The sequence below is a fragment of the Notechis scutatus genome, unplaced genomic scaffold, assembly GCF_049901735.1.
Source record: "Notechis scutatus isolate UNSWTSFEM ecotype Mainland unplaced genomic scaffold, rNotScu1.2 NSCUCTG89, whole genome shotgun sequence".
Classification (NCBI taxonomy): domain Eukaryota; kingdom Metazoa; phylum Chordata; class Lepidosauria; order Squamata; family Elapidae; genus Notechis; species Notechis scutatus.
In genome coordinates, this window is record NW_028263132.1 from 63,281 (window position 1) to 79,558 (window position 16,278).

Here is a 16,278-nt window from a genome sequence, read left to right on the forward strand (position 1 = left end):
GTGACTTGATTGGGTGGGGGCTTGGCTGTGTTCTGATTGGGTGGGGGGTGTTCTCATTGGTTGGGGGGTTTGGCTGTGTTCTGATTGGTTGGGGGGTTGGCCATGTTCTGATTGGCTGGAGGTGTGTTCTGTTCAGGTGGGGGCTTGGTTGTGCTCAGGTTGGTCTTAGTTACTGTGGGATTTGAGCTTCCCGCCCCCCGTCCCTGGAGACAGGAGCTGGGTTTGGGGTGGTGGAGGGGAGGCCTTTGCCCAGCTGAAGAAGGAGGCTCCTTCCTGGGGAGCAGAGCTGCTCAGGCCCCCCGCCTGTCCCAGGCCTCCCCGCCCGCCTCTCCTGGGGCCAAGACCGGATGGAGCAAAGGCCTCCTTCCCCTTTGCTTGGCCCAGATCCCTTCCCTCCTCCCGGTTCAGGGCTGGCAAAGGGCCGCAGGGGGAGAGAATCCAGCCCTTCCACCCCCTTCCTTGGCTCCCAGGCTGGAATGGAGGGGATCCCCAGGCAAGAGGGACCCTGCACAGCCCCCACAACAGCCACACTCCGTGTGTGTGTGTCTCTCTCTCTCTGGGGGATCCAAGTGGGGACCCAGCCCAGGTAAGGAAGGTGGCAAAGTCCCAGGAGGCCCCACCTGCCTCGCTTCGTCACAGTTGCACTCTGGGCCTTTGGTCGCCATTGTGGGTCTTTGTGTTCAATGTGGCTGCCCCATTTGGGAAGGAGGCCTCCAAATGAGCCTCTAGAGGGTCCTCAACTTACGACCATAATGGAGCCCCCCACCCAAAGTGCTGCGACTCCCCCCCCCAGCGCCTGGACAAGGACCCTGGTCTCTCCTCCTGGGCCTCCATTGTCCCCCCAAGAGAGAGGAGCCAAGTGGGGGGGCTCCCAGGAGCGAAGTCCCCCCTCATGGAGGGGCAGGAACCAGGATGGGGGGCCCGGCTCAGGGAGGGGGAGCTTCCCAGGAGCAGGAGGGGCTTCTGGGGGGCAGGAAAGGCCCCTCCAGGCCGCCCTTCTCTCCCCTCTGCAGGGAAGGGAAAAAGGGACAGTGGTTGAGTTTAATGTCATTGTACTTTGTACAAGGAAATCTTCAGTGCACATCATGACCATGAAAATAAACACAAACATCCTTCACCCTCCACACATTGAACCGAAACCCCACCCATGACACCACACCAACACCGCACTATACAGCAGAATTCAACAGAGCTCCTGCCCTGGGATAGAAGCTGTTTTTCAGCCTATTTGTCCTCGTTTTTATTATTCTGCACCATCTGCCAGATGGTCATAGTTCAAAAAAAGGGTTCCAGGATGAGATGGATCTTTGAGAATATTTTGAACTTTCTTAAGGCAACGGGAGCTGTAAAGCTCTTCCAAAGAGGGGAGAGGGCAACCCACGATCTTCTGGGCAATGACCTTCACCCTCTGGAGTGCTGTCCTACCAGCCCCTGTGCAATTGGCAAACCCTACAGAGGTGCAGTAAGTTAAAATGCTCTCTATGGTGCGGCAGTAGAAGGTCACCAGCAGTTTTCCATTCAGTGGTTGTTTCCTGAGAAGCCTCAGGTAGTATAATCTCTGCTGGGCCCTTTTGACCAGGGGTGCAATGTGAACATCCAGGTCAGGTCCTCTTTTAGGGTAACGGCCAGAAACTTACAACTGGCCACTTGCTCCCCTCGGTCTCCATTGATAAGCAAGGGCTGGAGGTCTGATCTGTTCCTTCTATAATCCACTATAAGCTCCTTGGTCTTATTGGTGTTGAGGACCAAGTTATTGTCGCCACACCACAAAAGCAACTGGCCTCTACTGTCCAGACAGTATATAGTTAATTGGTAATTGGGAGCTGTCCCCTTAAGGGAATGTCTCATGGGAAATGTAGTTCATGTCATGTGGTCCCATCTGTAATCCTGATTGGTCACTGAATTGACCCTTGGTTGGGTTGGGGGAGTTGCCTTTCCTCTTGCTTGGACCCCAGCAACGTGCTGGAGTCTCACCCTTTCCTCTATCATTATGGGATGAAGATCACTATACTTTCACACTATGAAGTCAGCTATGCAAAGATTTGGACATTAGATGAATCTCGACATAACTGTGAGTTATACCTTGAGAATGCCTTGTGATGCAATAAGGAAACTTTGTATGGAAGCCTTTGTAGTTTGCCTGACTGTCTTTATATTCAGCCAGCAATTGAAAGACAGAACAGGGTCCACCTCATCTTAGTAGGCAGACTCACCCCCCCCATGAGCCCCAGCACCACCCAGTTCCTCAGATTCTCCCCCCTGAGCCCCGTCTTTCCTGACCCTCCCTCCTTCCCCGAGTCTGACGGGAGGGGGCCCCACTTGGGGCCAGAGAGAAAGCGGCTCCTCTGCTGACCGACAGGCCCAGCCAGGATGCCTGGAACGGTCTGGACGGAGGCAGATGGGAAACCCGCTCAGGGTCCCCCCTGAGTCCCAGCAGAGGGGAAGAAATCTGTGGGAGGGTCAGAGAGACCCCCCAAAGGAGGTGGACTGGTCTCTCCCCCTTGTCTTTCCATGGGAACTCAGACTCCCCTGAGGATTGTTCGAAGTCACCCATGGAGCTTTTCTTTTGAAGGCAGGATTGGAACGGAAGGAAAGGAAATAAATAGGAGGAGGAAAGGAAAAGGAAGAAGAAAAGGAAGACGGGAAGGGACTGAAGTCAATAGATGAGGAACGGAGGAGGAAAGGAAAGGAAAAAGAATAGGGAAGGAAAGGGAAGGATAGGGAAGTGAAGGAAAAGAACGAAAAGAAAGGAAATAAATAGGAGGAGGAAAGGAAAAGGAAGATGGGAAGGAAGTGAAGTCAATAGATGAGGAAGGGAGGAGGAAAAGGAATAGGAAAGGAAAGGAAAGGAAAGGACAGGACAAAGAATAGGGAAAGAAGGGAAGGAGGATCCCAGAAGAAACCAGCATGGTTGCACAAAGACCCCGATAACCTGAAAGAAGACAAGAGAGACAAATATCAAAGGCAGAATCAGGGAGACCCCCATTTTTAGGGAAACCAGGAAATCGGAGGCTCCGAATGAACGAAGCCAAATGCTGAAAGGAGGAAAAAGAGATTTCTTTCCAAAGGAATGGGGGGCTGGGGGCGGCAGTGACGGTCGGGACGCCCGGGAGAAGCGCTCCAGGGGAGCGGGAGAGCAGCGGGGAGTGAGCCCCCTGGGGAGGAGGGGGAGGGGGCCCATCCTCTCTTGGGGGAGGGGGTCAAGTGTCACCCCCCTCCCCCACCTCTTTCTCTGCCTAGAGCTCCAAACTGCCCCCAAATGCTCTGAAAGGACCCCGGCCTTCTCTGCCCCCCAGTCTCTCCTTCGGGAGTGGTGGGGCTGAGCAGCCAGGAGGGGCAGCCGGGGGTCCCTCCGCTCCTGCCTTTCGCCCTGGCTGTGGGGCTGAGGGGAGCCGTGGCTCCCCCAACTCCCCCTTCATCCCGCCAACCACAGGCGGCAACCCTGGAGGAGGCAAGGGAGCCTCGGGGGCACAGAGAAAGAAGCCACTCCACGGGAAGAAACCTGCCTTGCATTGGCGTTCAGGTGGGGCGGATTCCTCCCCATCCAACCTCTGCGGAGTTCAGTCACCCGGGTGGCCCAGGAACCGGCCCACCTGAGCGACAGGAGGACCCCCTAACCCCTCCCCCACCCCACGAGGCCTCCGTGCCCAGGCCTGCGAGGCCATCCAGATGATCCCCGGGGCCCGGAAGCCGCTGCCCACCGCTTGGAAGGCCGGGGACAGGACAGGGCCAGGATACCTGCAGGAGCCTCCCCCTCCTCTCCGAGGGTCCCTCCCTGCCCACCCCACTGAGCCAGAGGGGGCTGCCTCCAGGACCGCTATCCGGGGAGATCGCCTGGTGCCCCTTTTCCAGAGCAGCCCCGCTGCTGAGGAAGAGGCTCCCCTGGGGGATTCAGCAGCCCCCCCTATTATTTAGGGAATTGTGTTTGTGGCTTTTTGTGCTTTTTCCACATAGCAAAACATTTACTATGGAATCCATTATAAGACATGCTGGAGGCTATGAACTTGCATGGATTTTAAAAATTATTTTATTCCTTTGTCGTACATCAAGTTCCATTTCTAGAGCAACAGTGCAATGTCTGTGTCGGGTCTTTTTTAAAAATATCCATCATATTTTACACCCCGATTATGACCGTTATTCTCCTCATTGTACAACGGAGCCTCTTTGGAAGAGACTAACATCGGGCGCCGTCATTATAACCGTTGTTCTCCTAGCTCTACCACAGACCCAAAGGAACAAGGAGCGCTGTGATTGGATGAGACGCTCAAAAGAAAAGGCACCTTTTGACTTCCGGTTTGCAAGGCTGAGGCAGTGGCAGGAATCCACGATCGTGCGCGGTTCCTGCTGCGCTCGCCACTGGAGTACCCCCGATCCAGCTGGATTTGAGGGTTAATAGTAACCCCGTAGAGGTGACTAAAGATAGGGGGGACCCAGCAGGGGTCCAGGGGAATCGCAACCCCCCTCCTCTGCTGGCTTTACTCCCTTTTCCAAAAGCGGTGGAGCGGCGGTCAGCAATGGCCGCCACAAAGAAGCTTTCATCCGGACAAGAAAGTGCTGGAGGAAGCTGAGAAAGTGAAAGTTTTTGGTTGAACCGGGATAACAAATAACATCTAAACACCCTGGAAACTTAACTTCGCTAAAGATACATTGTTCCCAAAGAAGATCGTAAAAAGCGGCGGAAGAAAGTTTAAAAGGAAAAGTTTGTTTTCTCTCACTCTCCTTCCCTATGGAAATAGCAGATGGAAATTGGAAAAACCCGTTTAGGCATCAAGGTAATTAAATTTGAAAATCAAAGCCAAGGGGACATTAAAGATTTCTGAACATTGGAATTAAAAAAATAATATTATTTTTTTTGCTATAAGTGGGAAGGGAGAGGTACAGAATTAATATTAAGACTTTGCTGTAGGAGGCTGCTTGGAGCTTATAAGATCACAGTTGAATTGTAATAAGACTTCTAAAAGATATACTTTGGAACTTTACAATTGAACTGTACCCCAGGAAGAGAAAGTTTAAAAAGAAGAAAGTGCTAAATGAAACAGCTTGTGTTTATTTGGGTTGCTTGGTGACTTTGGGACTTTTTGAAATTATTGTTTGAAAGATTAAAAACTTTTGGGTTGTCTAAAAAAGTTTTCACATTGGCATTATCTGTTGAAGAACTGAAAATGGAATTTAAAAAGCTAAAAGAAGAGGAACAAGAAGGGAAGGGCTCTTCTGGAACTGTTTTTCATTTCTTAGAAATGGCGATTTCTACCTATCAGAAATTACAAGAACAAGAAGGCTGGGATGAAGAAGAAGAAGCCATCTTTAATGAACAAACAACTTTAGTTGGGGAAGAAAAGGGAAAGAGGGGAAAGAGAATTTAAGACTTAAAAAAACACCAAAAAAGGGAAAAATACGGTGAAAAATCGATACAATGTCAGGAAGCAACAGAAAAGAGAAATACAGAAGAGAGTGGAAACTAAGAGGGTGGAGATCAAGAGACGGGGGTGTAAAAAGACTAGATCGGAGAAGAGAGGAAGAGAAAAGGGGAAGAGAAGTTATAAAGGTTTGAAACAAGGTGTAAAGAAACAGGATTTTTTCAGAAATAATGGGTAAAAATATAACTACAAAAGAGATTCTGCAAAAGTACATAAGACTGTATTGTTTTATTTTTATTTGAAACAATGTTAGAAAACTGGATCATTATATGATTTAATAAAATATTAAAGGGAATGTGTAAAATGCTTAAGATTTAATGATAGAGTTTAATTTGCAATGGATTATTGTTTTAATTATATTATAAACTTATTATTTTTCTATTTTAAAATGTAGTATGTAGCTTTAGAATGTGCTAAGCAGAATCAGAATGAAAATTATATATTATTTTAAGTGTTAAATTTAGGGGAAAGATATAAAGGTGTCATACTTCAATCAGTGATTTCAGGAGAAATATTGTGTTAATGAGAAAAGAAGAATAGATAATTGAAAAAAGAACGGACAAAAGATATAACATAATGATTTAAATTGAGATGAAATAAATAAAATAGAATTAAGAGAGTGAAAAGAGGGGAGAAGCCATATAGAAAATACAGAATGGTAAATAAGATATGAAATGGTATATAAAGTGAGCATGAACTTGATTTATGTCTGTACCAAAAGATGTAACCCGGGACCAAGCCGCTTTCCAAAAAGAAGTTTTATGTTTTCATGTTTTGTGTTTTGCTTGTGTATGTTTGTTTATTGAAAATTAATAAAATTTCTTTAAAAAAGAAAAGAAAAGGCGCCTTTTACCCAGACAGGCGCTGAGAAAGAGCACAGGGGAGGGCTGAGAACTCTGGCTCCCCTCAGAGAGGAGCCGCGAGGGTCTTGGCGGAGGGGAGGAGGGGATGAGGATTTTGGGATCCCTGGAGGGGGGAGGCTGGTCCGGGCCAAGGAAGCGGGGCAGGCGAGGAGAAGGGGGAGAGGCGGCCTGTCTGTCTCGGAGGGTGGGAATGGAGGGGTGGGGGGCAGAGCGTTTGGGGGAGGGGTCTGGGCAGGGGGCGTGTGGCGGGGGAGTGAAGGAGAGTGCTTGGGGAGCAGGGGGGCCTTGAAGAAAGGGCAGGAACGAGGGGGAACGTGACAGCACCGGGCGGGGGGGGCAAAGCGCCGCTGAAAGGCCAGAGAGAAGCCACCGGAGGGAGCGAGCCAAAGGGGCGCTGTTCTCTTCGATGGCTCGGCTGGCAGCGCGCCTGGAGCCCCCCTCCCGCCTTCTTCACATCCCCCCCTTTCCCTTCACGCTGCCCGACGGTGCCAGAAGTCTGCCAGCTCTGAGGCCTCTGCTGCCCCCTACTGGAGCCCCGCTGGAGTGCTGCCTTGCCCTTCCCACAGGGGGCGCTCTTCCTCCCCATCTTCCAAGGGGGATCCGGGGTTGCCAGGAAGGGAGAGTGGGAGAGGGAGGGAGGGAGAGACCAAGAAAAAAAGAAAATAGATTGAGCAACCTGTGAGTTAGCCAAGTCTTGGTGCAGGGCTTTAACCCCTCACAAAAGGGAAGAAGGGAGACCAGCATTTTCCAAAGTTGGAAGTTGAAGATGAAGGGACTTTAATTCCCAGAATTCCCTGCCCAGCATGAGGAAGTCCATGCACTGTTGGGAGGGGAACTCTGGGGGTTGAAGTCCATTCCTCCTCAAGTTTGAAAAACACTCATGCAGACCAACCTCTCTCCACGCGTTGCCTCCATTTCATTACACTTATCCAATTCCAATTCATATCATAACTCATTTTTCTTTAAATATTCTCATATCTTGTTTACAGTATTATCTAAGGTTCTTATTTCATTTCTATATTCACTACATATATTTACTTTTATCTGTCACATTTGCAATTTCATCACATACTATTATTCCATTCATTGTTCAATAGGTTCCATCCTAATTCTAATAATCCAGTTGTCCCCTTTAATTGTCAATTCCAGCTTGCCACCCCTTTGCCTTATACACTCCCCCAATTTATTCCCTTTAAATCATTATAAAGTTTTACCATAGTATAGTCATTTTTTAATTATCACATTCTACATTAATAACAATCTAACTACTACATATCACACATGTATTTATGTGTGTGTGTGTGTTTGTGTGTGTGTCAGATTCTGCATGGTATTTTTTTTCTCAATTACATTCTAAATCATCTATTTCAAAAATATTTATTCAATTAATTTTAGAAACTGATAATAGTCTTTCCATTACAATTCTCATCTCAATTTAACTTTATTCACTGCTTTATTAAATATAAATTAATATTCTTACAGTAAATTCCCATTTTCATATATATTTCAACTAAATCTATGTCTGGTTTAACAATAATCCTTAAAAGAAAAATATCAGTTCCATTCTTTTCCATTTTTAAATCTATGTTCTTATATATCACAACACGTTACCTTGCAGAATCCCCCTTCCTGTTCTTCTTCTACCTATTGTCTCTCATTCTCCTGACTATATAATTTTTTTCATTGTTGTTTGCTTTCTACTTCCCATCATTTTCTGGTCCTTTCTCTTATTTCCCCTTTTTTCCTTTATAATTTCTCTCCATTTCTTATTCCAATTATTTATTTTATCCCCCTCCCTCTCTTGATTTCTCCTCTGTAATTCCCTCTTCTGCTGTTTCCTTTTCCTTTGTTTAATTTTCCAAACAATTCCCCCTTTAATTATCACATCAAACCTCACATTTTTAACTTTAATTCTTTTTTCCTTGTTTTAATGTTGTTCCACTTGTTCTTTAGGGCTGGTTTCCTCTTTATTTCACTCCTCCCCCTCTGGTTCTCTTTGTTCTTCTTTAATCTGCATTGCCATTTCTAATTTTTGTAGTATAATGCTGTACATTCCAAGCTTTCTTTCATCATTTCCTTCCTATTTTGTTGTTCCAATTTTATTTCCACACACATTTTTCCCATTTTGTACACTACTTTTATTTTCCTTTCTTTAATATATATGTCCAATCTAATTGTCTAGTAGTTTATTGCAACCGGCGTCCTTTATATTAAATTTCAACAGTCAGTGTCCATAAATCTTTGTTTCCAGCTTCCTTCTGTTGATTTCTTTTCCAACTTTTTCACCAAATAATCCCAGGGCAATTTCTTCATGTATCTTTTTTCCCTTGTAATATTCTAGTATTTCACTTTTCAGGGTTTTTATTTTATTATAATGGAATTCCTTTTGTTTCCTTTCAAATTCCAATTTTAAAAAGACCAAGCACTTTTCAAAGAGTCACTGAAATTTTCCCTTTGCCATTAAGTGGCGGGCTCAGTTCTGTTTCCACGTTCCACTCTTTCTTTTCCCTTTTCCCCTTTTTAAACTTTCATTAATTTCATTAATTCCAGTTATTAGCTATTCTTTCTTTTCAACACATTCAGCATTTAATTATGCCTATTTAGTGCCAAAATCCAAATAGTTCCCCTGCCTCTTTTTCCGATGTAGAGGCCAGGCAAGTCCTGGGAAGAGGGAAGCCCAAGTCCCATGTTCCACTGCCACTTTTTTTTTCATACATGGGGCACTCAGGGGAAAGCAAAGCCCAGATCCACAGAGAGGGCTAGGAAAGAGGAAGGGATTTGAGGGAGGCCCCCATTTCTGGGAAGAGACTAACCTGGTTTATGAGTCCCTGGTTGAATGCTGGGGGGACGCAGCCCCGGGGTTTCTCCCGCCTCACTTGGGCTCCGTGTCTTTCCAGGAGAGGCTCCTGTCAGGAAGAAGCCAAGCAGGGCCGGGTCTTCAGAGGGGGATCTGGGGTTACCTGGGAGGGAGAGTGGGAGAGGGAGGGAGGGAGAGACTGAGAAAAAAAGAAAATAGATTGAGCAACCTGTGAGTTAGCCAAGTCTGGGTGCAGGGCTTTAACTCCTCACAAAAGGGAAGAAGGGAGACCAGCATTTTCCAAAGTGGGAAGTTGAAGATGAAGGGACTTTCATTCCCAGAATTCCCTGCCCAGCATGAGGAAGTCCATGCATTGTTGGGAGGGGAACTCTGGGGGTTGAAGTCCATTCCTCCTCAAGTTTGAAAAACTCGGATGCAGACCAGCCCCTCTCCACGTCCTGCCTCCATTTTGGGGAACAACAAAGACCCCTGAAGAGACCCTCAGTCATTGGCTAGCTTGCAGAATGCAGGAACCCTGGTTTCTTATGGCCATCAGAAGTGAAACAACCTCTCCCCCAGGCCCCCCTTCCTCCCTGCCCTCACTAGGGAGGGGGCGGACCCCCTGCAGAGCCCCCTGGCACTGCAGGACCCCTGTGTGCACCTTCCTCACAGCACAGCCCCCTGCCAAACTCCATCCGAATCCAGCCCGTTGGAGGCCGCTTGACTAGCGAGGAAGAAGCCAGGACCAGAGAGGCCCCTCGGCCTCGCCCAGCTGGGTGGGAAGGTTGCCTGGAAGCCCCCAGGGGAAGCTGCTCAGAAGCGGTTGCCATTGCCTCTTTCCCAGGGCTCCGAGAGAGCGGCTGGTCCAGAGCCTCCTAGCTGGCTTGGCACCCCAGGCAGGACTGGAACTCAGGGGGTCTGGGATCCAACTACCACTCCACCCAACTGACTCTTGTGAGATCCACACGACCCACTGAACCCGGTCTCTTCCCCAGTGGCTGCATTCACACCTGCACCTTTTAACCGTGATGACCCAAAGGGGCGTGGCCCAAAGGCAACCCAGTCAGATAATCAGTAGGAGTCCCTTTATTAGCTCCAACTTTGCCCCCAATGTCGTGGTTACCTTCTGGGCTGTAGGAAAACTCTCCCAGGAACAGCCTTGGGCTGCAGAGAATCAAGACCAAAACGTGGTCAACAAACACTGTATCTAGAAGTCCAATCAAGGCAAGAGGAGGTCATTAGTTTGGCAGGGCAGGAGAAGGAATTCCAGACTTGAAGGCATGGCAATAACTCAACACGGTTGGGAAGACGTCAGGAACACAGATAAGCCAAGTCAACACAAGGTAAACTCACGTTTGCTCCCAGCAGACACCGCACTCAGCTTGCATCTCTTTTAAACTCTCTTCCCAATGGGGTGAGCCTGTGGTGCCGGTGCCTCGAATGCTCCCTGCCACCTCTTAGCGTCCCCAAAGGGGCCGTCAGAGGGGCACTAAGAGGCAGCAGGGGGGCGTTCAAGGTACCGGCCCTGCAGGCTCACCCCATTGACTGTTGCACCACTCCAGAGCCGGTGCCTCGAATGTGGTCGTGGCGGCTTTGCTCTAATTTCCCAATGTGCTGCCGTATTCGAGGAGCCGGTTTCGGAGTAGTGCAACAGTCAATGGGGTGAGCCTGCGGGGCCGCCACCTCAAACACCCCCTGCCATCTCTTAGTGGCAGGAGGATGCTGCAATGGCCATAAGGGTCATAAGTCACTTGGTTCAGGGCCGCTGTAGCTTCTCATGGTTGTAAGTCGAGGACTGCCTCTTTCATGAAACGATCGGTTCCTCTGGATCGAAACAAAAGCTCCCTTCCTCCACCTGAATGAATTCACCTCAAGAAAGGTAGGGAACCTCTCACACCGTCTCCAAGATTTTAGGGCCTCCCCAGATGAGCGTTAAATCCCATCCTGAACTCTGGATCGCTTTCACTTGCTTGGTCTTGCCCAGCCACCTGGGGCCTGAGACCGTGTGGTTCCAGGTGTTTCTCTGGATACACCTCAGGCTCCTTCGCCCTCTCACTTTCTTCCCCTTCTCAGTTAAGGTGGCTGACATGCTGGAAAGCCAAAAACGGTCCCTGGCAGGTTCATCTCAACAGAAAAGGACTTTTCCCACAACCAGTTTACCTCTAACACAGGAGAATTGTAGATCTTCTGAGAATGGGATGAAAAGAGAGAGTCTGCTTTGCAAGAGTGGAACCTCCCACTCCAATGTTGTCCTCTCTGTAGCCTGGTGACTTGTCTTGGGAACGGTGAAGACTCCTCTGGCTGCCATTTTGAGAGGGTGCCCACAGCAGATCCCCTCCCCCAGATTCAAATGGGCCCCTAGCCTCAAAAGGTTGCCTCAATCGGGGTCTCCCTTTCCTCACCTTCCTTCTGATGTGCGACTCACATGGAGCTTTGCTTTTTCTGTCTCCCAAGTGCAAAGAGCTGATGAGCCCAGTGAAGAAGTCCCTGAAGCATCTGGAGAGCCAGAAAAAAAGCCATTAGAGAGGAAGAGCAGCTGGAGCAAAGTCAGAGTTGCCTGCTCAAGGTAGGAGACCACATGGCTGAATGTTTGAAAATCCACCCTGAACAGGAACTTCTTGAAGAATGGAGACGGTGATTTGCCTGCCCACCAATTCTGCAATCTCCCTCTCTCCCTCTTTCCCTCTCTCCCTCCCTCTCTCTTGTCCAGATGTTGCAGTCAGATTTGCGAGTCAGGAGTCTTTTTGAGTTTGGAGGTCTAGGGGAAGAAGGGGATGGAGTTAAAAGAGGAATTGCCTAGAATCTCTACATAGCCACAAGCAAACAGTCCAACTCCCCTTGAATACCTGCTGCAATGCCTCAAATGAGATGCCGTCTCCAATTGTTGAATTCCCCTGTGTGGAAATATGTTGTTAAATATGAGTGTTAAAAACAAAATGCACATTTTAGTCCAAACCCCTAGAAAACTACAATACCGGCATTTGCAGTAGTCAAGAAAAGTAGCAGACTGGTCATGCCATGCTTGCATTAAACTCTGCAGACTTTATCTTGGGAGTTTTCAAGTTTGAAGTAAGACATTTTTGTGTAAGAGGGAACTTTTGGGTCCCAGAAGAAAGCATCTCTCCATCACTGCTTCTTTGGGGCATCTCTTTCCTCCGGCATGAAAAGTCTGGGCTTCTGGCCCAGCTCCTAAAAGGAGAAAATTAAAATAGCTGTTCACCTCCTTTCAGGAATCTATGGGTATTTGCCTCCAAGTTTACTGAATTTAACACCAAGAAAGTACATAAGTTGTACAAGATGACTAGCAAAAAGCAAGCCCGGGATCAGAAGGTAAGAACAGAGGTGTGTGTGTGTGTGTGTGTGTGTGTGTGTGTTTGTGTGTTGTGTGTTGTGTGGTAGAATGGAAGGGATACAAATATAAATAAAGAGAAGGAAGGAAAGGGAACATTTTGTGCAAAAGAAAACCTCAGGAACGAGAGGAATTCTGGTTGAGACTTTTAGGTGGGACTGTGCTCTTTCCTCTTTCTTTCTTTCTTTCTTTCTTTCTTTCTTTCTTTCTTTCTTTCTTTCTTTCTTTCTTTCTTTCTTTCTTTCTTTCTTTCTTTCTTTCTTTCTTTCTTTCTTTCTTTCTTTCTTTCTTTCTTGCTCCTGGCTCTGCCATTGCTGTGTTAAGAGCCAGGCGTTGGGTTGTAGAAGAGAGGAGGAGAAATCCTATCTTTAGGAGAGGGAAGACTGTACATGCTCAGGGGACACAGGTTGGGGATCAAAGCCGTGGAGTCTTCTGGACACTCCTTGATGGGATTGGAATTCTCGGTGAGTCTCCAGCTCCTTTTGCTGGACTTGGCCAGTTATTAACCAATCAGAATAGAACTGGAAGGGGCCTTGGAGGTCTTCTAGTCCAAACCCCTGCTCAAGCAGGAGACCCTATACTGGGGGTGGAATTCTACCAGTACGGACTGGTTCTATAGAACTGGTTGTTATGATTCTGCACAGTTCGGAGAGCCAGCAAATCGTGTCCCTGGCTGGCCCCGCCCCTCTCCACCCTCCCCTCCCAGTCAGTCCTTATTGCACCTGCCCGACATCACTGACTGCGTCCTTCCCACCCAGTCACTCCTGAAGGAATCTTTTCATGTTCTTTTTCCCTTCCCGATGATCAGCTGTGCCGGGATCCCCCTCGCTGTCTTACTGCTTTGCCCAGGACGCTTTCCTGAGGCCCAGGAGGCAAAAGGGGGTGTGGGATGTGTATGTATGCTGTGTGCCCCACCCTGTGCTCTGTTTTGTGCCTTCTTGGGCCCCAGGGAAGACTTCTGGGAGCACGAACGCCCCCCAGGAGGCTTCCCTGAGGTCCAGGAGGCCCAAAAACAAGGGGGGTGCTGCAAAAAGGAAGCCACACCCACCCAGCAACACCCACATTTGAATCCCACCCCTGCCCTATACCATGTCAGACAAGTGGCTGTCTAATCTCCTTTCATGGACTTACACCCACTTCTTCTTCTTCAAGTTGCCTGCTGAATGCAACTGTGGGGGTCCCTGCGGTGCCAAAAGGGGCTGGCCTAGCAAACGTTGATGATGAAGACATTTTGGGCCACAAATGAAGAGGTGGGTGGTAGAAAGCCTGAAAGCTTTCACTTTTCTTTCTGTTTGTTTGTTTTCATCCCTTCCTCTAGAAGAGGCCCTCCAATATTCTCCAATCATCTCTCTCCTCCCCAGCTCTGGTAAATAAGACCCAAATCATTGTTACTGTTGGCCTTTTGAATTTTCTGATGATGTTTTCAGAAGAAGAAGGAAGAGGCAATGAGTGGCAAGCGGCTTTGTCCAGAAACTCCTGGGCCCAGTTGAGATATTCTGATATCCTGTCCCCTATGGCCCTTTGCTCAAAAGCTGCAGCAGCCATCTCCTCACCCTTCCCAGATGCATGGACATCCACAAGAGAACCACCCACAGCCAAAGAGAAGGCATTGAAGCCAAGCAGGTGAGCCGTTATCAGGCCCGGCCCAGCTTGGACCTTCAGGAAAGAAAGACTCGTCTCCATTTGCAGTCGAGTTGCATCTAGTAAAAGGTAAGCTTTCACTAAAGTCAAGCGGTCACAGCGAAAGCAAAGCTACATCTGAGGATTACTGCATAAACCTGGAAATCTTCCCTTTTTTCTCCCTGGTCATCTACAATCATGTCCCCTGAAGGCCAATCATGCAGATAAGGAAGAAAAGTATTTATTTAAAAATATTTTAGGGAGGAAGCAGGGGAATCCCATCTCTTTGCTCACTCACGCCAGACCAACGCAACACTCTTGTATCATAACAAGCAAACATCTGCATCCAGTGGCTACACCATTATGTCTCCTTGCTGAATGGGTGTTGCCCACCATGAAACTGGGATGAAAAGGGCAGAGTTGGACCATGAAAATTAAGCAAATGAACTTGGATTGTTCTTGGTATAAACAAGTGATGGATTTTTCCAAGAAGTTCTAGCTTTGTGGTCTTTGGAGCCATCCAAGGAATAAGGCGGAAAGACAACAGGTAGCTGATAGAAAAAAGCAGAAGGGCCTAGAATGGCAAAATGACCATGTGTGAGATTTAGTATGTGTTAAACTTACTACAAATTCCAAAATGATAAAATATGAGCGGACCGATGATAAGATAGATGTCCATGCTTGAAACATAGAAAAACAAGGCTTTGTGTATATCTGGATGTCCTTTGGGTGTTGTGATGGTCAGATAGGGCTCATAGTTTAGGAGCAGACTGAGCTCACTTTCAAAGGTTCCCCTAAAACTTGCGTGTTGTCAATATACATAGCAAACACACCCACACAATATGTCCCCTTCCCAAGAATGGGGACAGACCCACCATGGTGCACTCAAAATAGAAAGAGATCAGGATACGTTTTAGGATGGGAGACTTCTCCTGTGGCCCCTGGACCTACACCCAAGACAATGTTTCAGAGATTCCTTAGCTCAGGTGTTGTACAAAGAAAAACAGGGGCAGTCGGGCCTAAAGAAGGTGCATCCTGTAAAATGGCATTTCCAGAACCTTCCATCTCCGCCTTCATTCCTCAAATGAAACAATGGCATTGTTTATGGAGCCTACCCATCTTCTGGGAAACGCACAGGCTAATTTTTTGCACGAATTGCCGGTCAATTTGAGTGACATTCCTGACAATAATTGATTTAGAACTTGTTGGTTGTTTCGGCCAAGATTCGGGAGGCTTTGAGTTCTAATCCTCCCTCAGGCAGGAAAACTTCCTGGGGGACTTTGAGCGGATCACCAGGAGACTTTTGAATTCCAGTCCCGCCTTAGTTCTTATTGAATTTGGGGTGGGAAATTTGGAAACATTTTCTCAGATTAATGTGAGATAGTAAAATTGGAGATTCCTAGAGTGTGAGATGGCCGAGTGTCCAATGTTGTGGGTAGTGATGGAGGAAAGTGAAATTGTGAGATAATCGCTGTGGTGGGGATCAATTTTTTTTACTACTGGTTCTGTGGGCATGGCTTTGTGGGCGGGGCTTGGTGAGCGTGGCAGTGGAAAGTTACTTCAAAAGCCCATTCCTTCCTCTCCCAACTAACCTGCTTTCCAGCTCCGTTCTCCTGTGCAGGGCAACCAATCCAGCCGATCAGCTGGGACTCAGTGGGAGGCAGAGAAGAGATGGGGGCGAGGCCAGTCAGAGGCAGTATTTGCCAGTTTTCCGAACCACTCAAAATTTCCACTACCGGTTCTCCACAACTGGTCAAAACCTACTGAATTACACCTCTGGATAAACTGCTCATCCATGTGGCACAAAGCCACAAGTCTCGGCCTCCTTCTACTGCTTGTGCGAGAACCAGAGGGATTTGTGTGAATCTTAGACTGACCTTCTTCTGCTCCACCAGAGCTTTTCTTATCTCCTTAAAATGGAATTTGCAAAGGGATCCTATTCGCAGTTAGGAGCCTTTATGAGACATAAAAATTGATTCCCAATTGATCAGCAATCTCTGTGGTTGGAGAGCAGAGCAGCTTCCATGGGTGCCTCTTCCTAGAAACCTAGAAGTCCCCCCCCCAATTATTCAGCCCCTTCTTGGACCTGGATGAACATTATGCAGCATTGGAGGTTTGTGACCTGGTCAATGATGCGGCTGCCTTGAGACAGGATCCCTGCAACCTCCTCCTGGGAAGAGTCCCAAGGTCCCCTTTCTCTGGACATCTCCTCCAGCCCTTCACAGACGAGAC

General features: G+C 47.9%; 1 long non-coding RNA gene across 1 annotated transcript; it reads left to right on the forward strand.

Moving 5' to 3' along the window:
* The first annotated feature begins 456 nt into the window (after window positions 1-456).
* On the forward strand, window positions 457-14,643 carry LOC148128621 (uncharacterized). The gene is made up of 4 exons (XR_015746224.1): window positions 457-2,071; window positions 11,532-11,643; window positions 11,788-12,407; window positions 13,745-14,643. It is a non-coding gene; the product is annotated as an uncharacterized LOC148128621 (long non-coding RNA).
* The last annotated feature ends 1,635 nt before the right edge of the window (window positions 14,644-16,278 follow it).